This window comes from Heterocephalus glaber, unplaced genomic scaffold, assembly GCF_053883595.1.
Source record: "Heterocephalus glaber isolate CG9 unplaced genomic scaffold, H.glaber_assembly_v1.0 deba00000818, whole genome shotgun sequence".
NCBI classification, from domain to species: Eukaryota; Metazoa; Chordata; class Mammalia; order Rodentia; family Bathyergidae; genus Heterocephalus; species Heterocephalus glaber.
In genome coordinates, this window is record NW_028258164.1 from 4,993,770 (window position 1) to 5,018,407 (window position 24,638).

At 39.6% G+C, this 24,638-nt stretch overlaps 1 protein-coding gene across 7 annotated transcripts in view; it reads left to right on the forward strand.

Moving 5' to 3' along the window:
* Filip1 (filamin A interacting protein 1) overlaps positions 1 to 24,638 on the forward strand; it is a 357,204-nt gene that overhangs the window by 132,443 nt on the left and 200,123 nt on the right. The gene's annotated exons all lie outside the window — the stretch shown is intronic.

Sequence of the window (24,638 nt, forward strand, 5' to 3'; positions counted from 1 at the left end):
CTTTTAGAGTTGTATCGATTCCTTTTTCAATACAAAGAATTTTTGATATCAAAATAGCTGTCAAAATATTTCTGCCAAGTTATCCCTCTTCAGTAGGAAACAGAAATATGACATGGGACAATTCCCCAGCTCTGCTTGCTGTGAGGGTAGTTAGGCAAGGGAAGGAATGTTTCCTTAGAAGCAAAGTAACTTTCATTTACTGAAACTAGCTGAGCAGCCTGTGTGTGAAGGAGAGAAAAGTCCCGCGTGGTGTTTTGCTGCTGTACTTCTGACGGACTGCCTGTGTCTGAGTCTCTGATTACACCAGTACACCTTGTGCTGCTCCGGCCTCACTGCACCGGTCAGCCCCATGCTTCTGGCTGGCACAAAATATGTCTGGTATTAAATCGTTGCTTCTGCAGTTGTTGAATATAAGAATTCAGGAGAAAGTTGTCTATAGCTTAAAATAAATCGATTAATGACTTTGACATAGATTCTGTTTTACAAAACTTAAACTGAATTTATCAGGAAAAAATTCTCTCTCAGGTTGCATGGATGTGTGTACGAGTATGTTCACTGCAGTGGGAAGGAAGTCCTCGTTCTGTCCGATGGTCAGCTGTCTCTTTCTCATGAGTTACCATGCAGTTCTGTCAGAGTTGCTCAGAGTGGGCAGCTGCATGTTGGATCTGGCAGGTTATGGCTGCGTGTCCATGGTGTGGTGGGCATCGACACCTACTGGTCTGTCACTGCATTTCTTCATTTAAAGGAACATTCTTTTAAATGAACATAATAATTTGAGTGAATGTTCTAACCTCAGGATAATATCGAAGAAGATATAGAAGCACATTTAAAAAATTATTTGAAACTATTTTGTCAATGCAAGAAAAAGAATTTATCCACAACCAGTTTTGAACAAATTGTTTGTTGACAAATAAGAATGTCAATGTTCCTAATTTAAGGAAAGCCAATTAGTTTTTTAAAACTATTTCTTCAGGAAAATGAAATGCCACACATATTTTGATATGTATTTTATTTTGTAATTCTTATCACTTGAGTAGTTTTCAAAGTAAGCAAAGCTAATCATATATAATGAATATATACAAAGAATCGTACAGATATACTCTGGTGATTTTGGGATTGGAGAACAAACTCCTGGAGCTTTGCTAAGGATGAAGTATCTTTGTCTTAAAGGAGTTTTGAAAATTCAGAACTAAATACCTTACATTTTTCTTGTCTTTATCCTAGGAAGGGGTCACATTGTTGGCTTATAAATGCCTGTGTAAGGCCAAAATCTACCATTAGTTCTAGGCATGTAATTTCTTTCGGTGTTATTTGAACAGTTTTTAGATAACCAAACACTGTATGTGGCCCTGAGTGAAAATCATGTTTGCTGATGAAGTGGAGTTTTGAGTATTATTAATTGTCTTCATGGTTGTAAGTTTAATCTTGAAAATCGAGATGAGCTCAGGTTGGAGCACATGGTTCCCTCCAGTAGATGAACAAACTCCATGACTCTGCAGATCTGTTCTCCCATTTCCTCAACTTTCTATTTCTCCTTCTCTGTAAGATTTATTCTGCTGCCTTGTCTCCCACCACATGAGGCCTGTCCTCTTCACCCTGTGTCTGGAATGTATTACTGTTGCTCTCTCCCAGCCCTCAATGCCATTCAGGTCATCAGGTCATCTTGCCCGTGACCCCAGGATTAATGCTTCTGTAGCATTGCTGTGTTTGTCTATCTACTCCTCAGCTATCTACTGGGACTTCTGTTTTCTGCCAGACATCTCGGCTGGGTATTCTGAAACCTTCCATCATCTGGCACCTACTTGACTGTTCCTGTCTCGCTCCCACTGCTTAGCAGCAAGGTCCCTTGGCTTCAAGTGTTTCAGATATGGACCATTCTCCAAACACAAGCCCAGTGAACATTTATTTCAACACTATATCTTATTCCCCTGCCCAGACTGTACCTTTTGGAAGTGATTGATTCCTTCCTAGTTTGACAATTTGATGCTCTTTAGGAGTTAGGGTGCTTTGGAGTAGGCTTTATCTCATTAAATCCAGGACCATTTAGATGCATTATCCTAAGCATCCCTTGACTTTGGAGCTCCCTAGCCCCATTCACACTGTGGGTTTCTATTAACTCTTGTAGCTTTAGTTTTCTGTTGACTAGTATGTGAAAAAGTATGGATCAGTATAAAATCAAGTATGATTATTAGCTTTTATCTCAAAAACTCTTTGGGGAGATTTCTGAGTTTTCTTATGCACAAAAAAGATATAATTTTAACTATGATCATGTACCTGACTGTGGAGATGATATTGTAGCTCTCAAAAATGAAATTGAAAGGATATCTATCTATCTATCTATCTATCCATCCTTTGGGTATGCATCTATACCTCTACATTTCTAAACACTCACAGACTTTTATCATCCTCCATTACCAGATTTTATTTATAGTTACCTTTGGTATGATTCATCTAAATCACAATTCTTTCTCTTTGGGGGTCATGGATTAGACTCTGGAATTTTGAAACATTTAACTATGTTATGATCCTTTTTCTGTTCTTTTTTCTAGACATTTAAAAGTGAGATATTTCTCAGTACTATCTTTACTCACTTATGAAACCTGTACCCTCACTGTGTGAGAGCAAGCATGACTCATGCTTTTGAAGCAATTTGTTCTGTATCCACCAAAAGAAAAACATTCTTTTTATATTCTCAGATGGTCACGGAGGTTAAACTTACTCTTCCAAGTGGGTATTTGGCAATAATCACTATGGATTTTTTCTAATGGAACTTGTGAAATATATTCACTAAGCAATGATTTCCCCATGGCTATAATTTTTACTTATTCTTTAGAAGTAAAAATGTGAGATTTTCACATTCTAAATAGCGCTAATTGTGTTTTCCTTTTCAGGCAGAGGAGCATTTCTTTGTAAAACAGTTGCCTTAGATTTAAATATTGCTGAGCTTGTTTAATATACACTTTCATTCATTTGTTTAGTCTTCTTATGTCATTAAACTTGTGAGTTTTAGAAAGGCAACAATATGGGAAGGGAGCACCTTGTCAAACAGGCTGAGGTCTATTGCAAAAGAAGGTTTAAGAGAAAAAAGCTTGATAACAGCTTAGATAAATGAGACTGAAAAGTCTGCAATGTAAAATTGTTTATACATTAACTATTTTAATACATATAGCAATAGAATAAATCATAAACGGATACGAGTATATTTTGTTTCTTTAAATCTGGGTTGAAGATGTAACAAGGATAAGGTCATGGAAGGGGAGTCAGGAAAAGCTAGTAGCATAGGCGAGCCAGATGGCCTAGATTCAGATTTTAGCTCACTGTCACCTTGGGCAAATTATTCTTTGTGCCTCAGTTTCTTCACTGCAAAATGAAGATTATAATGCTGTTTCTTCATACACTTGGTTGAAGGTTCATATAGTTGGTTTGAGGAATAAAACATTAAGATTTTCCAATAAATTTAATCTATTATTGCTTCATTACCACACTTTAAATGTAGTTATTTGTTTATTTTAAAGTTTGTTGCACACAAAATTCTTGGTGCTGATAGTTTGTGAGCTCAAGTTTATAGATCATAGGAAAGGCAGAAGAAGGTATTGTTTAAATCTGGAATCTTGTTTGGGACATACTTTGCTGCTGGGTACTCTGAGCAGACACGGGTTGAACAGCAGCCAATAATTTAGTATGGAATTTATGTTTCAAAACCTCCTTATTGTGCAGCAGCCTTCTGCCTTATAGAAATGTTACTAAAATGGCTAAGAAATCACCCACAGCAGAGACTGTTCTATGGATTCTATATTTGCACTCGAAGATAAAGTGTGTTTACACATAGTGGTTGGGTGTCTCTTTTACTGCCAACTATACTGGGTAATGTATAGCAATGGAGTCTTCCATGGAGGGATATGGTATTATATTTACCATTCTTATTTTTTCCCTTAGATGATTTGTTTTATTTTACTAACCTAGTAACAGATAAAAATGAAGACCAAAAAGGTCATCTCATGCTAATTTCAACCTTACTAAATAGAAATGAATTCTTGCTATTCATTGCCCTTAATCCTATTCAGTCTTAAACATGACAAAAAATACATTCCAAGACAAACAAAAAACGTTATAAAGATGTACGTGTAAATGCTGGGATACTTAATATTCTGTGTACTTAATGTAACCAAAATATTTGAAATACCCTTATAAGTGGGTGCATTTAGTGGATGTAAAAAGAATTAAGATGTGTTATGTACATGTACCAACTCCCAATGTTGAATGTAATCATTACGTACTGCAAACATGTAATAAAAAAGTAAGGGAGTTACTTAGTAGCTTTAGTGACAATAAACTTTATGCCGGAGAACTATGGTTTAGACCTGTCAGTTTCACTTTATTTTTTCCAGTTGAAATGAAGTCTGTAAAAGATGAGACAAACTGAGTTTCAGAACTGTCATTCTCTAGTGAAGACCTTCTAGAGAGAAAGAGGAAAGAACGAAGAAAAAAGGGAGAAAGAAGAAAAAAGTGAAAGAAATAAAGAAGTGTTCTTGGCTTTGCAGAATACATTGTAGAAGTTCTAAAATAAAAGTACAGGAAGCTTAGGAGAATATCATGAATTATGTCCTTTTTCCTTGAATGGTCAGTTTTACTCTTTAGCTAATGAGAAAAGGGAAGAGGCTGTGGGCAGAAAACAGCTTTCTCTGTGGTGGCAGCTGAGACAGTTGAATTCAAAAGGCCAGGCAGCCGGTTGTGGAAGAACTTAGAATGGGGAAAGTCAAACACAAGCTGAGCAGCTTTAGCTGGCTGTGAACCAGCTGATTGCAGAATCTGAGAGACTCTCAGATTGGTGTTAAGTGGCACCCCACCCCTCCATGCTCCTCTGTCCCTGGGAGCTGAGAAGTCAAAAGAAGGTTTGTGTTGCTTTTCCTTTTTGGGCAGTGGTGTCACTGAGCATAATACTGGGTGATTTATATGTTTCTGAGGCCTGTGAAAGACAAACTGAAAAAGAATTTTTAAAGCCAATGCAAAATTTATTTCAAATGATCTGACTTTAATGGAACCCTGAAGGTTTAAAGATTTGGTGGTTTTAGTTTTTTCTTAAATGCTGTCACCCACCTTCTGCACCAAAGCACAGATGAAACTGACAATTGTTGCTTCACTGGACGAGGATCATATGTGTCTGCACTTGGAAACAGTTTCTCTTTTCCTGCGGTCATCATTGTAACTGCAATCCTCCCACTTTACTATGGAGAAGTGAATTACCTGCTGCTTATCTTTTTGGAGGAAAGATGTAAGAAAGTTCTGGAATGGACATATCAGAGTTGTCCAAGAGCGTTCTTTAAAAAAATATTTACTGAAGATTTAAGGCCAGAAGTTGATTTGATGGAAAACAGTAGACTTCTGACATCATCAAGACAATCAAGTTACAACCAACTTGTCTTGTTTATCTATAAGATCTTTGCAAAAATAAGATTTTCCCATACACACTCATGTACCCACGTGAGTCACAGGAGATACAGTAACACAGATAAATAGACTTGATCTTTCTTTAATACACTTTTGTCTTAAGTAACTCATCTCAGAGCTTCTTTGACTGAGGTAGCACAGGAAAGGAGGAGGCACTGCTGAGATCATAATGCTGTTTCAGCATGGTGGCCTCAGGATGCTGGCAAATGACACCCAGGCCAGCGGTGGGAGCCTGGCAGTTATACCGTGGTGACACCAGAGGAAAACAAAGATGGTCTGCTCACTTGGCAGCCAGTAGGAGCTGCCTGCTCAGACTTCTGATCATTCTATAAGTCCTGAAATGTAACACTGGAGGTATTCAAGGCTCTTTGTACTTCATGAACTGTTTAGCAAGTGACACATGCTTGAGGGGCAGCCTGGTGCTTGGAGGTGGGAGTGGCCTTACACGTGCTGCCTTTTTAGATATCACCTTCTGCTTTGGCATCACCAAGCCAACTACGCTGGCCGCAGCCTGCTGCTTGTTCGGCTCCTCCAGTGAGCCAGCTACATTTGTCCATTCCTCAGGGGCCCTGCAGCTTTAGGCGAGGCCTTCGGTTTTCCGTAGGTCACTGCTCGGCAATGTCTGGGTCATCTCAACTCCAAATCTGTTATAATGAGATAATATAGAATAACATGCAATTCATTGGTACATTATATGTTGATACATATATTTACTATGTGTGAATGAGGGTGATCATAGCCAATGTATATGAGTATGGGCATTGTGCTAAGCACTTTACCTGGATGATTTTATTTGGTTCTTATAACAACTCTGTGAGCTATTTATTTATTGATGCTGAGCATGGAGCCTGGGGCTTATGCATGCTAGCCCAGGACAAGTACTCTACCACCGAACCACATCCCCAACCCTGTGAGGTACTGTTTTTGCCTGTGTGTGCATGCGTGTGTGTGTGTGTGTGTGTGTGCGCGCGCGCGGTACTGGAGATCAAACCCAGGGGCTCTCCACCACTGAGCTATATCTGCAGCACTTTATTTATTTATTTATTACTGGGGATTGAACTCAGGACCTTGCACTTGTGAAGAGGGTGTGGCACCACTGAGCTACATCCCTGGCCCTGACTTTATTTTTGGTTTTTTTGGTACTGGGGATCGAACTTGGGTCCTTGCACTTGCACAGCAGGCGGCGAAACCACTGAGCTAAATCCCGGCCCCCTGACTTTATTTTTTATTTAACAGGACCTTGCAAAGTTTCCCAGGCAAGATTCAAACTCTTGATCCTCCTGCCTCAGCTTCTTGAGTAGCTGGAGTAACAGACATGTGCCACCATGACTAGCTCTTATTCCTATTTTATAGATTAGGACAGTGAGGTTTATCAATATGAAGTAACTTGCCCGGTTGGTAGATTTGAAATTCAAATGCATCTGATTTGACCTTATGTAGCTCTTGTTCTCAATCACCTTTTGTGATGCAGGCAGCCATTCAAGGAACACCTCCACCTGTGTGACTGAGATGTGTATGGAGACAGTAGCCTGTGACTCTGAAGGAGGCCAGCTGATTCTGCAGCTGAGGGCAAAGAGTAGAGAGATTTAGGGAGAAAGAGACAGCACGGGCTCTTTTCCAGGGTCCCAGTGAAGCCAGAGCTGCAATGGCTAGTGAGTTTGGATGACTCAGGAAGAGCCAGGCCTGAGGTACTAGGATGCAGAGAGGTAAGTAATAGGGTTAACTATAGGGCAATGTTGGTCTTGCTTTCTGTACTCGCTAATTCCCTGGAAAAGGAGGCCATGGAACATTTGATTTTATGACTTATTGTGGCCACTGTTGTGGCCTCATCTTTTGATACCTCGGGGGGTTTGGTTTATATTTGCTCCCATTGACAATTAGGAGCCCCACGTTCTATGGTAAAACCTGAAGTGCTCCTCACGTCTCTGTCTTGTTCATAAACATTTAGTTTGTAAAGTAGGTTCAAGAGGGAGTTCTTCAAAATACTCATCCCAGCTGTTGGTAACAACATTCCTTTGAAAAGGTTTGTGTGTGTGTGTGTGTGTGTGTGTGTGTGTGTGTGGTGTGTGTGGTGTGTGTGTGTGTTGGTTCAAGGAGGCAGTGAGGAAAACGATAGGAGTCTCTTCCACATAAGAGGTTCTTATTGGCCCCCAGTAACTTTGTTTAGGGAGTGAGTTGTCAATCTGGTGGGAAGTTGTTCTATCAAAACAAAACCAAAGACAAAAAACAAAACAAAACAGAGCTTGCTATACTTTAAGGAGAATTGCTTGATATTTTTCAGCTAGTGGTTTGCTACTGAGGAGCAGTCATATTTTACTGAATATTTTATTTCATTCTTTTGTCTTTCTATCCAAGAATTGCCTACATGATGCTAAATGTCTATTTGGAAATAAGTAGGATTTTTAGTTTCTATTTGCGTACCTGGCACCTAACTCCCAGATTGTGTGAAATAAAAGAACAGTTCTAATAAAAATTTGATGGAGTGGATAATGTTTTGATTTTTCTTTTTTTAAAAATTAATTTTATTGGTATATTTTATTGGTACCCTTTAGGTATACAATTCGTTTACATTTATCATTGGGTGTTTGTACCTGTACATGATGTATCTCGGTTCTTATTTTTTTCCCCATTACCTGTGCGCCCTTCACCCCCTCCACCCTTCCCTATTTACATAGATTTCATTTCCATTTTTTTTTCTTTTCTCATAGTTTTTCCTTTCCCTCTTTTCCTTTCCCCTTCCCTTCCCTTCACTCCTTCGTCTTTGAACATTTTTTCCTATTTCAAATTATCAATTATTAATTTTAATCATTTTAACTCTTGTTTACACTATCAGTTTCTCACAATAGTGAAACTATTCGGTATTTACACATCTGTGTCCTATTTATTTCACTTAAGAGTATGGCCTCCATATGCATCCATTTAGCTATAAATGACTCTAGTTTTTTGTTCTTTATGGCTGAGTAGTACTCCATTTTATTAAAAAACCCATTTTCTTTATCCAGTTTCCAGTTGATGGGCACTTGGGCTGCTTCCAAGCTTTAGCTATTACAAACTGTGCCGCTATGAACATGGGTGCACATATATCACTGTGGTATGCTTCTTTTAATTCTTTTGGGAAGATACCCAGCAGGGGAATAGCTGGGTCAAATGGGACCTCTAGTCCTAGTTCTTTGAGGTATCTCCATACTGACTTCCACAGTGGTTGCACCAGTCTGCGCTCCCACCAGCAATGGAGAAGGGTTCCTTTCTCCCCACACCCCCGCCAGCATTTGTTATTGGTTGATTTCTTGATAGCAGCCATTCTTTCTGGGGTGAGGTGGAATCTCAGTGTTGTTTTCATCTGCATCTCTTGAATGACCAGTGATGTTGAACATTTTTTCATATATTCGTTTGCTGCTTTTATTTCTTTGTCTGAGAAATGTCTGTTCATTTCAGATGCCCATTTTTGAATTGGGTCTTTGAATTTGGGGGGTCTTGATTTTTCTTTCAATTCTTTATATATTCTAGATAGTAGTCCTTGGTCTGAGGTACAGCTGCTAAAATTTTTTTCCCATATTGTAGGTTGTCTGTTAGCTCTGTTGGTGGTTTCTCTTGCAGTGCAGAAGCTTTTTAATAAGATGAGATCCCAGTTGTTGATTCTTTCTGCTAGTTCCTGTGCTGCTGAGGTTTTGTTCATGAAGTCTTTTCCTATGCCAATGTCTTCAAGAGTTCTACCTAACTTATCTTCCAGGAAGTTTAGTGTTTCTGTCTTAATATTTATATCTTTAATCCACTTCAATTTTAGTTTAGTGCATGGTGATAGTTATGGGTCTAGTTTCAATCTTTGGCAGGTTGAAATCCAGTTTTTCCAACACCATTTATTAAATAGGCTGTCTTTCCTCCAATGATGGTGGTTGGCTCCTTTGTCAAAGATGAGGTGGCTGAGCATGTCTGGAGTTGTTTCTGCATCTTCTAATCTATTCCACTGATGCTTAGCTCTGTTCCTTTGCCAGTACCATGCTGATTTTATCACAGTAGCTTTGTAGTATAGTTTCAAGTTGGGGATTGTGATACCCCCAGCCATGTCTCTGTTGCTTAGAATTGCTTTAGCTATTCTAGGTCTCTTATGGTTCCAAATGAATTTTTGGATTGTTTTCTCTAGTTCTGTGAAGTGTATTGTTGGAATTTCAATTGGCATTGCATTGAATCTATGTAGCAGTTTAGGAAGTATGGCCATTTTCACCATATTGGTTCTTCCTACCCAGGAGCAAGGGATGTCTTTCCATTTTCTTGTATCCTCTTCGATCACTTTTTTCAGAGTGCTGTAGTTTTTAGTGTAGAGGTCTTTTGCATCCTTTGTTAGATTGATTCCTAGATATTTCATTTTTTTGGATGCTAGTATAAAAGGAATTGTTTCCCTAAGTTCTCTCTCAGTGAGTCTGTTATTTGTATACAAGAAGACTATTGTTTTTTGAGTGTTGACCTTGTATCCAGCTACTCTACTGAATCTGTCAATTAAGTCTAGAAGTCTTTTGGTGGAGTTTCTTGGGTCTTCTATGTAAAGTATCAGATCGTCAGCAAATGATGACAGTTTAACTTCTTCTTTTCCTATCTTTATTCCTTTTATTTCTTTCTCTTTTCTAATTGCTGTGGCTACTGTTTCCAGAACTATATTGAACAGGAGTGGTGATAGTGGACATCCTTATCTTGTTCCTGATTTTAGCGTAAAAGTTTTTAGTTTTTGACCATTTAGTATGATATTGGCTGTTGGTTTTTCATAGATAGCCTTAATCAGGTTAAGATAAAGACCTTCTATTCCAATTTTCTGTAGGGTTTTTTTTTTTATATCATGAATGGGTGCTGGATTTTGTCTAATGCTTTTTCTGCATCTATTGAGATGATCATATGTTTTTTGTCCTTGACTCTGTTAATATGGTGTATTACATTTATTGATTTATGAATGTTGAACCATCCTTGCATCCCTGGGATAAATCCGACTTGGTCAGGGTGTATGATCTTCTTGATGACCCCCTGTATTCTGTTTGCCAGTATCTTGTTGAGGATTTTTGCATCTATGTTCATTAGGGAGATTGGCCTGTAGTTCTCTTTTTGGGTTGGGTCTTTCCATGGTTTTGGAATCAAAGTAACACTTGCTTCCAGGAATGAATTTGGAAGTATTGCTTCCCTTTAAATTTCCTTGATGAGTTTAAAGAATAATAGCGTTAGTTCTTCTTTAAATGTCTTGTAAAATTCAGCAGTGAAGCCATCCAGACCTGGGCTTTTCTTTGTTGGTAAATATTTTATTACATTTTCAATTTCACTCATTGTAATTGGGGTGTTTAGAATTTCTATGTCTTCTTCATTTAACTTTGGCAATTCATATGTATCTAGGAATCTGCCCATTTCTTCTGTGTTTTCCATTTTATTGGAGTAGAGGTTCTTGAAGTAGGTATTGATGATCCTCTGGATTTCTGTTGGATCTGTTGTGACTTCACCTTTTTCATTCTTAATTGCATGTATTTGTGCCTTTTCTTTCCTTTTTTTGATAAGGTTGGGTAAAGGTTTATCGATTTTATTTATTCTTTCAAAAAACCAACTCTTTGATTCATTGATTTTTTTGTAGTGTTCTCTTAGTCTCCATTGCATTGATTTCTGCCCTAATCTTTATAATTTCCTCTCTTGTACAAGCTTTGGATTCGTTATGCTCTTCTTTTTCTAGGAGCTTGAGGTTCTGCATTAGGTTATTTATCTGAGTTTTCTCTGTTTTCCTAATATGGGCATTCACTGCTATGAATTTCCCACGTAGAACTGCTTTCACTATGTCCCATAGATTCCTGTATGTTGTGCTGGCATTTTCATTTACTTGTAGAAACTGTTTAATTTCTTCTTTAATTATTTCTGTGATCCATTGGTTGTTCAAGAGGGTGTTATTCAGTTTCCATGTGTTTGTTGAGGTTTTGCATTATGGTCTGATAATATACAGGGGGTAACTTCAATTCTTTTACATTTACTTAGATATGTCCTATGAGCTAGCATGTGGTCTATTCTGGAGAAGGACCTGTGCGCAGCTGAAAAGAATGTGTATTCTGATTTTGTGGGGTGGAACACTCTGTAAACATCTATTAAGTCCATTTGTTCAATAGCTTGGTTCAGTTCTAGAATTTCCTTGTTAACTTTTTGTCTAGATGATCTGTCTATTTGTGATAGTGGGCTATTGAGGTCCCCCACTACAATTGTGTTAGTGTTTATTTGGTTTTTCATGTCTATTAATATTTGTTTTGTATAGTTGGGGGGATTTGTATTTGGTGCATATATATTTAGGATTGTCATCTCTTCCTCTTGGATTATTCCCTTCACAAGGATGTAGTGACCATCTTTGTCTCTCTTAATTAGTTTTGGTTTGAAATCTACTTTGTCTGCAAATAAGATTGCTACCCCTGCTTTCTTCTGGGTTCCTGTGGTGTGGAGAACTGTTTTCTACCCTTTTACTTTCAGTCTATGAGTTTATTTTTGAGTTAGGTGTGTTTCTTGTATACAGAATATTGTTGCATTTTCCATTTTAATCCATTCTGCCAGTCTATTTCTTTTGATTGGAGAATTGAGGCCATTAACATTGATGGTTATAATTGATAGATATTGTTTTATCCTTGTCATGATGTTTTACTTTTGTTGGCTCTTTTATTTCTTCTTTTTTCCCCCTTTCCCTTTAGTGTCTTACCTTGCCTGGTGGCTTCCCTCTGTTGGGCCTCATGGACTTGTGACCTTCATTGCCTTTTTCTAGGATATTGTTTAGAATTGCTTGTAGTGCTGGTTTGGTGTTCATGAAATTTCTCAGATGTTCTTTGTTGTGGAAGTATCTAATTTCCCCATTGATTTTGAAAGATAATTTTGCAGGATACAACAGTCTAGGTTGGAAGTTATTTTCTTTTAGGGCTTGAAATACTTCACTCCAGGCTTTCCTTGATTTGAGGGTTTGTGTTGAGAAGTCTGCTGTGATTCTGATGGGCTTTCCTTTGTGGATGATTTGTTTCTTTTCTCTAACTGCTTGTAGAATTTTGTTTTTCTGTTGGGTTTCTGGGATCTTGACTATTATATGTCTAGATGTAGATTTTTTTTTGATCATGGCTAGTTGGAGTTCTATATGCTTCACTTATCTGTATGTCCAATTCTCTACCTCTGTCTGGGAAGTTTTCCACTCTTACTTCTGTGAACAGTTTTTTTATGTCAATTGTGCTTTCTCCTGTTTTTTCATGGACTCCTATCAGTCTTATGTTATTCTTCTTTGCATCGTCCAGCAGTTGTTGGGTTGATTTCTCGTGGTCCCTTACCATTTTTAAGAAATCTCTATTTTCATGGTCTCTAACCATGATCCTGTCTTCTATATCTGATATTCTATCTTCAGATTCCTGTAATCTGCTGTGGATACTTTCAATGGAGTTTTTGATCTCCTGAATATCTGTTTGAATCTGTTTCATGGATTCCATTTCTTTCTTATGTTGGGCGATCATGGTTTCCATTTCTTTCTTATGCTGGGTATTCATGGCTTCCAGCATGTTTCTGAGCTCATCTATTTTTTATCTGTTCTAGATCTGTTTCTGTTCTAGATCCTCTAATCATGTCTTTCACTCTGCTCACCATCTCTACGGATATCTGGGAGATTCTTTCTGCTTTGAATTTTTCTAGAGCCTCATTCACCTGTTTTGTTACTTCCTGTGCTATCAGTTCAGGGCATCCAGGTGGTTGGTTATGGGACTTTTCCATCTCATTTCCCCCAGGATTTACCCTCGGTGGGGTGGAAGTCTGAGTTTGTGCCTTGCTTAAATGTCTTCTCACTTTTATTTTTGGTACTGTCCTTGATTTAACTCCTGGGTTGATAGTTTGAAATTGCTTATTGTAGGTATCTTTGTTGCTTGTAATTAGAACTCTTATGGAATGATTGCTTCTCAGAGGTGTCTTCCAGATATAGGTGGTCTTTAAGTTTTGAGTCTCTAATGACTCTAAGGCTATCTCATTTTCCTTATACTAGGAAGGTTCATTGACTAGATCAATACCAACACCTTAGTCCAAGTGATACAATCAGCAACACCATTGCATCAAGTACATTTTTGAAAATGACATTTTGTGGTAATTATTAATCTATCACCTTTAGCTGTGTGAATTAAATCAAGATCGAGGACCAACCCAACATATAATGAATAAACTCTTCAATATAACAACTTTATCCTTTGGGATAGGGAGTTAGAAGTGGTTGGGGAGGGAGGGACAGATGGGAAGAAGGATAGGGGAAGGTTAGCAGTGTGGCCAGAGGACACAGGTGAGAAGGAAAAAGAGAATAATAGGAAAATAAAGAAGAACTCTGAATGAGGACCAAAACAGGGACAAAAAGGGAAGATGTACAATGTGGGAGAACAAGAGAGTGAGTGTAAGAGAGAGAGAAAGGAAAGAGGAAAGAAAGAAGAAAAGAAAAGAAAAAAGGAGAGAAAAATATTTACAAAGAGTAGGGAAAAAAATTAGAGATAAGAGGAGCAAAAGAAAAGAAAAGAGAAAAAACAAAATAGTAAAACTAATTTTGGGAACAAAAAATAACCATGAAGATGAAGGGCCTCTTTCTGGGTATGTCTCTGCTGTCACAATAGACAACGTGGGTTGCAGTGTGCAGATGTAAGTCAATAAGTCTCAGCAAGCTAGTCGCAGACCCATGAGATTCAGGCAGATTTCTGGCTGCAAGTCCCAAGTTGAGCTCCCTGTCCTCCTGTAGGGTTGATCTCTGCAGAGCTGTATTGCAGGTTCCAGCTGCCCTTCCCCTGAAGATAGTCCCGGTCCTGATGGGAAGGAAGATGACTCCAACTTACCCAGTACAGTGGTCTGGTGGCCCGGTGTCCCCTGCGTCTCTGTAGTGTGGAACCAGGTGGCTGTACAGAGGAGCGGGGTGGGGGGTGGGGTGGGGGATGGTGGTGGTGGTGGGTGGGTGGTTTCCAGTGGCTTGGTGCGGTTCCGCGCGACTCGCTACGTTGCTACGGCGCCCACAGACCTGCCTGTCTGCAGCAGGCTGATTCGGCGCGTTGAGTGCAACTCGTGACATTGCTATGGCGTCCCTGTTTTGATTTTTCTTATGCCTTTAGACATAACTATACTTTTCTGGTGTATTTGATTATCCCTCCCCTCCAAATTGAATGTTTCATGTGAAGTGAACACGTATAACAGAAAGAATCTCCACTCTGAGGTGAAAAATGTCTCCTCACAACACTATCGTTATATTGCCACTCCCTCCCCGACACACCCACGTGTTCATCCCTGGCCAGTAAACAAGGCTTGTGCTACTTTCTTGACAGGCTGACCATCTTCCTAAAGCAAATATACTTTTTGTGGAGTTTCATAGACCTGTGTAATGCAAACCAGTGGAAAAAATTAAAGGCAGAGCTGGATTACACTTCATCAAGGTTCTGTTTTATGGAAAGGATCTTTCTTGATTTCCTTTCAATAAACTCAGAATTCCCCCTTTGTTCCTTCCTGTCTTTATGGACAAAAAGAAGTAACAGGGTCAAAGGAGGAAAATAATGCTGAATCCTTTGGAGACAAAAGGCTTGACAAAAAGCTTCCGGAAGTATTTTTTTCCCCCTCATTCAATTATTCTAAATTTCTCTTGGCAACAAACTGAGTTATACTTTCCACATTAGTGTTCAGCTAATGCCTCTTCAATGGAAGACATTAACAATTTATCATATTTTTCCAAGAGTTATTGGAGTCATCGGTAAGGTTTCCTTGTTCTCTTGGCATGCCCTGGTCTGCTTGCCGGCAGGGATGGGAGCTATGGGGCTGTTGTCATCCAACAGGAAAGTCAAGGGAGTGCAAATCTCTGCTCAGCTCCCCTGGGCCTGTCAGATCATCTAGTCCTGGGCCTCTCAGGGTGCTCTGTGCATCAGTCACTTGTGCTGCTTTCAAACTGCAGGTGCTGGGCTTTGGCCCTGAGTTCTGATTCAGGTTGGCTTGAGAGGGTGTCCAGGTATTGGACTATTTTAGAAGCTTTCAGGGGAATGTAATTTGCTTTCAGGGTTGAGAAGTCATCGTCTAGTATCACCTCAGAGGAAAGTCATTCAGCAGAAGCTACCAAGTGCTCTGCTGGCAGAATTGGGTCTGAAACTGAGCTGACCAAGTGCTTGATAGTGAGCACTTTCCATGCCTTGGAAGGCCTGTTTTCTTGTCTCAAGTGAACTGAACCCCAGGGCCATTACTTTTAATGTCCTGGGTTCATTTCTGTGACTAGATCTCAATGCTGTGTAGGCATCATGTGGATGGAACTAGAAGTAGAGCAGTCTATGACTCTGTCACAGGATTATGATAAACATCACAGTAGCTGACAGTCAATGAATGTCTTCTACATTTTCGGTCCTGAAAACTCTGTGAGGAAGTTGCCATGTAATCCGTAGTTTACAGACAGGTTAACTGAGGGAATTGGCTCCTGGTTCCTTTGCAGGCCTTGGCAGGTCTGGGTTGAGTCCATAAAAGTGGGCTCCTTAGCCTGTGTCATTACCTCTTAATCATTTTGCTGTTCTGGGGCTCACTCTGAGAGTGTGTGGTATTGAATGAATGGCAGCTGCACCCCAGTTTCAGCTCCAGGGGCCTAGTGCCAGGTGGCTCTTGTGCCCTTAGTTCCCAGTAATGAGGATTTCTGTGTGATGAGCGCTTGGGTCCTTGCTTCCCCTTCTGTCTTCTCCATAGTGGGCCAATTGGAAGGAGCCTGCCCTTGCTGAGAGCGTGAAGTGCTCCCCTTCTCCCAGTAACTTTGTTTCCTATGTCCTGTCTTTGTATAGTGTCCTTGTGGGGCACTATAATATTGTATGCCTTACTTTTGAGCACAGATTCTGTTTACCTTTCCATAGACATTTTAGCCACAAACCGTACCCTCCTGCGTAGACTTTTGACTTTTTCCCTGACCCTGTGAGTCTGGTTTGGCTTCCCATTTTCCCCCTTTCCCTGTCATTCCTTAGTCTGGACTTTTGTAGTGTTCCCTAACTTCTCTCATGATATCAGCAGCAACAGGAAAGGATTAATCATTTCGCTACTTTCATAGCAGATTCATTGGGAATGCTGGTTTCTCCTGTGAAATCAAGAAGCCAGTAGGTCAGCATACTCGGAAAAGCCTTTAAAATCCACATTTCTAGGTGGCATATAGAAACTAATATTCTGTTTAATTCTGTTTATTACAAGTTTTACAGAACAGTTTTTTCATAATTAGAAAATTCACATGATTGGTTAAATGAACCTTTCTAAAATAAAAATCGACAGCATAGATTTCTTAAGCAACAGAAACTAAACAAAAATTATTATAATCATTTTGTGATAAATAAGAAATTAATACTATAAATTCAGCTATGACTTGCAACTAGTTTTAGAATCATCTTGTACAAAACAACTGCTTAGTGTTTGTTAAACTGAATCCATTAAATGTCGTGAAATCTAGAAAGTAAACATTACCGACTAATTTTTATGGATTGAACCAAAACTATTTTTTTCTTGACAGACATGAGAATAACATTTAGTGACTACAGGTGATTGTTTCTCCTGCTTCTCAGTTTTCTAAATCTTTAATGGTTATACTCTAATCATATAAATTAAATATCAACAAACCTTTTAAATGTTCTTTCTACTATTACCTAATAACCAGTGCATAGTAGGAATCTGTAGCCCTGATTAGCACATATTTCCATGAACAAGCTAGAACCATTTCTTTAAAATAATGGTATCTTAAGACAGAACTTTAGATACAAACTTAATCACAACTGTTCACCCCTCAGCTTTTTATTTAAATTCATAAAGCGCCCAGCCAGGCTCCTATCGTAGTTCATTAGCTGGAAAGGCTCTCCTCCTCAGAGATCTATTTTGGCGTTAGGATTCTCCACTCCCCTACAAGTGCTAAAGCAACAGCTGCAGTTTAATTAATGTTTCTGCTGACAGTTCCAGCTGATGAACACTATTGAATTTCCCTATCGGTGTCCATGCTATCTGCATTACTTCAAGAAACACCATGGATCATAGCTGCTTTATTTTGCCTTACTTCACCATAGCTCACTCTCTCTCACATCACTTCCTTCAAGTTTTAATGATGCTGTTATTTACACCACATCCACATCTTCCAGGGAATAAAGTCCCAGTGGAACACATGTGTTCCTGGTGATGTATTGTGGTGGAATCTCACCAAAAGGAGCATGTGAAATGCTGAGCTCAACTGAAGAGAGGACAAGGGCTGAGAGGTGGGGAGGGGCCAGATGAAGGTCTCAGAAAGTAAAGAACTTTCTTCTTTTGAGAGGGCGATTAGAGAAAACTCAGAGTGTTTTTTCCCCACATAATATTAATGAAAGACCAGAATCCCACAATTTGATTTCTACTAGATTATATTATTATTTCCATTTCTGTTTCCAGACACTTTCATAGGAGTTGGACTTCCACAGTGCTGTCACTTACTGGGTGGGGCTGGAAAGGGCTTTGGGCTATGTGGGAGCAGGTGGTTTCAGAGAGGGGTCACCCAGTTGGCTCATCTTGGGACTGCGATCCGGCTGGGCTGGAAAGGGTCTGGGCTGGTGACTGGGGAGCTGGACAGGCAGAGCAGGGGTCCAAGCGGCTGGCCCGGTCATCCCGGTGGGCACCTTAGTGTCTTGGGTCCTCTGGCAGGCAGGTGGGCATGGCTGAGCTCTGACACAGTGCAAGCTTGTCAGCAGGAGAGGAAGGAGTGCAAGGAGGGACCCAAGCTGTGGAGAGGAGTGGTCCTGGAGACTGTGAGAAGCCAGAATTCAACAGTGAAGATGACGCTGAACCAGCACTGGGTGGGAGGCCTGTGTGCCTCTCCTGCTTCACATTCGGTATGCATACTGTAATATTTGTGGAGACTCCTGTGTCAGGCACCAAGCTAGGGAGTGGGATACAACAGTAAATAGCATCTACTCTCCAAGAGGTGTTGGCAGTTTCGGTGCTACACACCCAGTGAGGAAACGGTGCTATGGGAGCCAGAAGCTTGGACCGTACCCTCAGGGGACCAGCGAGGAGCCCAGAGATGGGACGAGGCTGAAGTGGTTCTTACTTTGGGGAAGGAGACTGCAGAACCTGAGGATGAGACAAGGCCTGACAAACAAGGTCTGAGGGAGAAATGAATGTGACCAAAAGGCTCAAGTAACCGATCTGTTGCAACAAGTTCATGTAGCTCCATAAAGGGGAACTAGTAAGCTGAACCTGTTCACTTACAAGATCATTTTAATGTTTTAAAAGTATTGTGGTGCAGATCTGATATATGCATATAGGTTCACCACACTTCAGTTTTCAGTGGCCCTAGCAAGGCAAGCAAATATGTGTCTTGTGGACTGGAAAATCCCTGACTCTTGCCATTCACTCTACTGAGTGCGCTTTCCAAACAGTGACTGCTCTCATGATGTCTAAAAAGGGGCAATAAATGCTTCCTATGAAAGTATTGACTTTGGGACTTTTACAAGTTTGTGCACTTTGAAAAAATACATATATTCAACATTCTCCTTCCAGTGCCTAAATGCTACTGAGGCAATAAGCCTAACAGCAGGGAAATTTTGCAAGCCCAAGTTGGGAGTATTGTCTTACCACATACTAAAATGAATTTTGAAAGCGTACAGATTGAAACACTTTGTTATGGTATCAGAATCAGTTCACGTCAGATGAGGAGATCAAAGGAAAATAGTAGGAACTCCAGAAAGTGATACACCTATTATAAAGAAGTATTACAAAATAAACATTTTATAATCTATAATGAAACTATTGATTATTTAATGAGCAGAGTTGAAATAACTGAAAAAAATGAAATTTTGTTTCTATGTCATGTCAAAATACATATTAAATTTCTTTGTCATACCAAAATACATAGTAGATGGATCAGAAATATAAGAGAGGAAAAAAAAGAAAATGAAATACTCAAATATGTGTTTGTAGATAGATGGGTTGATGGAATGGGGAAGTTCTTTCTAAAAGCAAGATTTGGGTCAGGGATGTAGCTCGGTGGCGCTGCACCTGCCTGGCAATTGCAAGGTCCTGAGTTCAATCCCTGGTACTGAAAAAAAAAAAAAGCAAGATTTAAAAACAAACAAACAACAATCAAGTAAAACAAAAGAGACTAATATATTTGACTCTAAAAACTGAATAAAACTTACACAGAAAAACTAAAACAAAAGCCCAACAACCCACATGAACAAAGTTAAGCTCAAGCAAATTGTGACAAGAACAAAGATGCTTAACATGCAGAGCTCTTTAAATGAGTAAAGAAAAAAAACACAACAGAAAAATGGACAAATGACATAAATAATTTGCAAGAAACGTGAAAAAACTGTTTAACCTTACTGATAATTAAAAATCCAAATTAAAAGAAGATAATATTATTTCAACCAACACATTAACAAAGGACTCAGAAAACTCCCATGCCTGGTGTGGTGGGGAGCAAGGTGGTGGTGGGAAAATCACAGTCCAACAATATGCAGCAGAAGTTCTTACATAGTCAGAAGAAAAATGAGTGCACTTCCATTCTGAAAAGTAAAAGAGTCTGAATCACATGTGGTGTTTTTGAGAGTACATTGTTTTCTTTTCCTCCTATTGTTCTCAAATCTTGCCTATTGACTTCTAAAAATTTGGCAGAACTGGAGTCTTATTTTTTAAAAAGCTAGCACACTCCTTCCTCAGTGGCTTGGTAGGATTTCCTGGGAGGAAACTTGCTGGATTAGAGTTGATGAAAGAAGGTGCTGAGGCCATTCTGCCCATCTCTGAAGGGCAGGAAAGCTTGGAGGCAACTGATTTGTAATGTTAATATTGAAACATAAGCTGATGGGTGGAAGGCACACAGTTAGGACTGGGTCACAGGAGTGAAGGGCCAAGGGGACTCGGAGCAAGGCCCTCCTTGATTTGATCATTCCTTGTGCAAAATTGCCCAGGCATCTCAGGTTAAACTGAGCTGCTCAAGTTCAAGTTTTAAGCCATCTGCTCAATTTATGAATTACTCTGAAAAATATTCTTTCTTTATAACATTTGTAGATGCTGAGAGGTCATGGGCTCTGACTCCTTTATATAAGAGACTAGAGAGAGGCTGAGATACAGAAAGTCTTTCTCAAAGGCCTGTGGCTTGGAATTCCGGTATAGGAAGTGCACAGACAAGCCCCAGCATAGCACCACACACCCTCCCAGGACCCGGAGCTCTATCTGTCGGGTGTGTTCCAAAGATGCGCTGTGTAAGAGCTCACGGTTTTGGTCTTATTGTTCCTCTGGCACCATACGGGCCATCTATCCTGCTTGTTAGCCCAGGGCTGACCCAAGCCCTTGTTAGGGAGTGGAGTCCTGGGCGTGCTGTGGGCCATGTGGTTCCCAGCTGCTCGATGTGCTAAGAGCAGGTACATTTTGTGAACGCAGGGAGCATTGACACGAGGGACATCTCCGCCAAGACCTAGCAGGCACATTCTGCTGCTTTGGAAGAAGCCTCTTCTGCAGGTTTGTCCAGTCTGAAGCTAGCATGAAACACCTGAAGCCAAGGAGGCCTCTCAGATCACCTTTGCAGTTTTGTGTTGCAAATCATGTGCTGTGACGAATGGTGTGTTTGATCCCTTCAGTCCTTCTGAGTGTTCTTTGTCTTATACTGAACACAAGCAAACGAGCTCTTTCCTATTTTTCTCATACCCGCAGGTGAAGAGGAGGGAGCCCAGGTTTATGTCATTCTCTTAAGTACAAAGTCTGCATAATGGTGACAACTGTACGTTATCTCCAACTTCTATTTATTGATTGCCAGACCAAGTACAACCCTCCTTATCCGTAGTTTGCTCTCTGTGATTTCAGATGCCTGAGGTAAACTGTGGTCTAACACTATTAAATTTCATAAATGAGCAATTCATAAGTTTTAAATTGTGAGCCTTTCTGAGAAGTGTGGTGGAATCTTGAAACACCCAGCTTGGTCCTGTTGCGATGTGAATCATCCCTTTGTCCATTGTCTCCAAGGTATACAGGCTTTCTGCTCACTGAGCACTCAGGACCCATCTCAGCCATCAGTTTGCTGCAGAATCATAGGGCTTGGGTTCAAATGAACCTGATTCAGCAGTGGCCTTAAAGTGCAACAGTAGGGATGCAGGCAATTAGGATGTGTCAAAGAGAAGCCATAAAGTGCTTCCTTTATGTGTGTGTGTGTGTGTGTGTGTGAGAGAGAGAGAGAGAGAGAGAGAGAGGAATAAATTTGCATAATTTTATTACAGTATATTGTTGTACTTGTTTTATTTTATTATTTATTGTTACTAATCTTTTATTGTGCTTGATTTATAATTAAAGTTTATCATAGATATGTGTAGAAAAAAGCATAGTATATTTAGGGTTTGGTGTTATTGATGGTTCCATGTATTCAGTGGGGCTGTTGAATCCTATCCTTCCTTGGGTAAAGGAGCTACTTTACTTTAGCCAACAACATATTATTTAATGAGCTTGTCATGTAGTCCATCTATAGCCGCCACCTTTTTTCTCCATTAAGTTTATTGGTACATTTTAGGTATACAATACAGTTACATTCATCATTGGGATCTTGTACCATTACATGATGTATCTTGGTTCTTATTTTTTCCCCATTCCCCTGCCCTCCCTTCACCCCCTCCACCCTTCCCTATTTACAAATACTTTGTTTCCATTTTTTTCCTTTTCTCATATTTTTTCTTTTTCTTTCTTTCCTTTCCCCTACCCCTCCCACTTCCCCTACTCCTGTAGGCCTTTTCTTCCTATTTCACAATATCAATTATACATTTTGATCCTTATTTACACTTTTACTTTTTTACACCAGAGAAACTATTCAGTATTTACATGTGTGTGTTCTATTTATTTCACTTAAGAGTATGGCCTCAATGTGCATCTACTTAGCTATAAATGTCTCTAGTTTCTCATTCTTTATGGCTGAGTAGTACTCCAGTTTATTAAAAAACCACACCTTCTGTATCCAGTCTCCAGTTGATGGGCATTTGGGCTGTTTCCAAGTTTCAGCTGTTACAAACTGTGCCACTATAAACATGGGTGCACATATGTTGCTGTGGTATGATTCTTTTAATTCTTTTGGGAAGATACCCAGCAGGGGAATAGCTGGGTCAAATGGGACCTCTCGTCCTAGTTCTTTGAGGTATCTCCATACTGACTTCCACAGTGGTTGCACCAGTCTGCACTCCCACCAGCAATGGAGAAGGGTTCCTTTCTCCCCACACCCCTGCCAGCATTTGTTATTGGTTGATTTCTTGATAGCAGCCATTCTTTCTGGGGTGAGGTGGAATCTCAGCATTGTTTTCATTTGCATCTCTTGAATGATCAGTGATGTTGAATATTTTTTCATATGTTTATTTGTTGCTTTTACTTCTTTGTCTGAGAAATATCTATTCATTTCAGATGCCCATTTTTGAATTGGGTCTTTATATTTGGGGGGTCTGATTGTTTTTTAGCTCTTTACATATTCTAGATATTAGTCCTTTGCCTGAGGAACAGCTGGTAAAATTTTTTTCCCCCACATTGTAGGTTGTCTGTTAGCTCTGTTGGTGGTTTCTCTTGCAGTGGAGAAGCTTTTTAATAAGATGAGTTCCCAGTTGTTGATTCTTTGTGCTAGTTCCTGTGCTACGGAGGATTTGTTCATAAAGTCGTTTTCTATGCCAATGTCTTTGAGAGTTCTACCTACCTTATCTTCCAGCAAGTTTAGTGTTTCTGCTTTAATATTTAGATCTTTAATCCACTTTGATTTTAGTTTAGTGCATGGTGAAAGATGGGGTCTAGTTTTAATCTTTGACAGGTTGAAATCCAGTTTTTCCAACACCATTTATTAAAGAGGCTATCTTTCCTCCATTGAGGAAATCATCTTTGTTAAAGATGAGGTGGCTGAGTATGTCTGGAGTTGTTTCTGCATCTTCTAATTTATTCCATTGATCCTTGGGTCTGTTTCTTTGCCAGTACCATGCTGTTTTTATCACAGTGGCTTTATAATATAGTTTCAAGTTGGGGTTTGTGATACCCCCTGCCATGTCTCTGTTGCCTAGAATTGTTTTTGCTATTCTAGGTCTTTTCTGGTTCCAAATGAATTTTTGTTGTTTTCTCTAGTTCTGTGAAATATACTATTGGGACTTCAATTGGGATTGCATTGAATCTATATAGCAGTTTTGGAAGTATGGCCATTTTGACCATATTGGTTCTTCCTACCCAGGAACAGGGAATGTCTTTCCATTTTCTTATATCCTCTTTGATCTCTTTTTTCAGAGTGCTGTAGTTCTCAACGTAGAGATCTTTTGCTTCCTTCATTAGACTGATTCCTAGATATTTCATTTCTGGGGGGATCATAGCCTCCTCTTTTTAGCAGCTCATCCAGCAATATTCTCATGCCCAGCTTTTTGTTATGGCTCGTAGACTCAGGAGGCTTTGGGAACTCTGTTTTCCCCACTCCCTCTCCCTCTGGGTTTGGACCTCCTATGTGAACATCTTTTGCCTCCCCGACACAGGGCCCTTCCTGCTTAGGAGTTAGGCCCTTAGTCAGCTGTCCATGCATTTCTTGTTTTTCTTATCTCTTCTCTCTTTTCTGAATTCTCTTTCTGTCGTCTTTTCTGTTTCAGCCAATCTTAGAGCATCTTTCAGTGTTAATATAAATGAACACTACACAAATCAAATATTTGGTCCATACTTTTGGGAAATAATTGGTTTCATTTTACTTGATTTTATATCTTTTTGTATATTTTCTCATTTCACCTTGTGGTTTTGTGTTCCTGTATAATTAGAAGCTCTTGAAGGAAGAGCTAAGTTTCCTACAGCCAGAACAATGGCTAAACTAATACTCAATGAGTGTTTGATTCAGTTGAATTGCTTTTTCTGGGAGTGGTTGAGAACTGAGTGTTTTATTATTTTCATTTATTTATTTTGTGGTATTGAGGATTGAACCCCAGGGCATTGTGCATGCTAGGCAAGTGCTCTACCAGTGAGGTACATCCCAGTCCTTTTAAACTTTATTTTGAGATAAGACCTCTCTAAATTTCCCAGGCTGGCCTTGAACTTTCCATTCTCCTGCATCAGCCTCCTGAGTAGCTGGAATTACAGGCTTATATCATTGTACTTGGCCTAGGTATTTTAGAATATGATAGTTTTCCACCAAGCTTACCTGTAGAAAAAGACGGGGGGGGGGAGATTTTCATTAAAATATTTAACTTTTCTGGTTTTAATATCTA